The sequence below is a fragment of the Marmota marmota genome, unplaced genomic scaffold, assembly GCF_001458135.2.
Source record: "Marmota marmota marmota unplaced genomic scaffold, marMar, whole genome shotgun sequence".
Taxonomy (NCBI): Eukaryota; Metazoa; Chordata; class Mammalia; order Rodentia; family Sciuridae; genus Marmota; species Marmota marmota.
Window position 1 is genome coordinate 4,911,736 of NW_025999991.1, and position 654 is coordinate 4,912,389.

The 654-nt window shown below is 32.1% G+C and overlaps 1 non-coding gene across 1 annotated transcript; it reads right to left on the reverse strand.

Moving 5' to 3' along the window:
- Nucleotides 1–245: 245 nt before the first annotated feature.
- Nucleotides 246–350, reverse strand: LOC125617868. Its single transcript, XR_007348989.1, has one exon. It is a non-coding gene; the product is annotated as a U6 spliceosomal RNA (small nuclear RNA).
- Nucleotides 351–654: the final 304 nt, after the last annotated feature.

Below are 654 nucleotides of genomic sequence, written 5' to 3' on the forward strand. Positions count from 1 at the left end.
TTTTTACATTTTAATGACATAATAATTCTAAATATTTATGAGATGCAGTATAATATTTGAATTGGCATAGTTTCATCACCTCAAACATTTATCATTTTTTTGTGTGTTGGGAGTATTCAAATGTCTGTTACGAAGCTTAAAATATACAATTAATTGTTGTCAATTGTGGTTATACCACTGTTCTCTAAACGTTATGAGTTTTTCATCCTGATTACCCCTCTGTACCTTTACCATCATCTATCTGTAAAAATATGGAAAGTTGTGTGAATTTGCATATCATCCTTGCTAGGGGCCATGCTAATCTTCTCTGAATCATTTCAATTTTACTATGTGGGCTGACAAACGTAGCTGAGTATTCTTATACAAATAATTGTTCATATGCAGGACATCGTCACCCAAGGGGCAGATTTCTAGGTGGAATTCCTAGAAATTGTGTATATGTACATATTTTACTAGCTTTCGAGAGAAGTTGCATCAATTTATTTTTTCATTACAAGTATATAAGACATACCTTAACTGTTTGCGTGTATGTGTGCATGCATGTTGAATTTATCATTATCAAAGCTATAAAACATGAGTGAAATAAGTCTCATGGGTCAATGTACTTGGCATTCCCTACTCATATTCCTATTCAGTATGATTTAATAATACCTG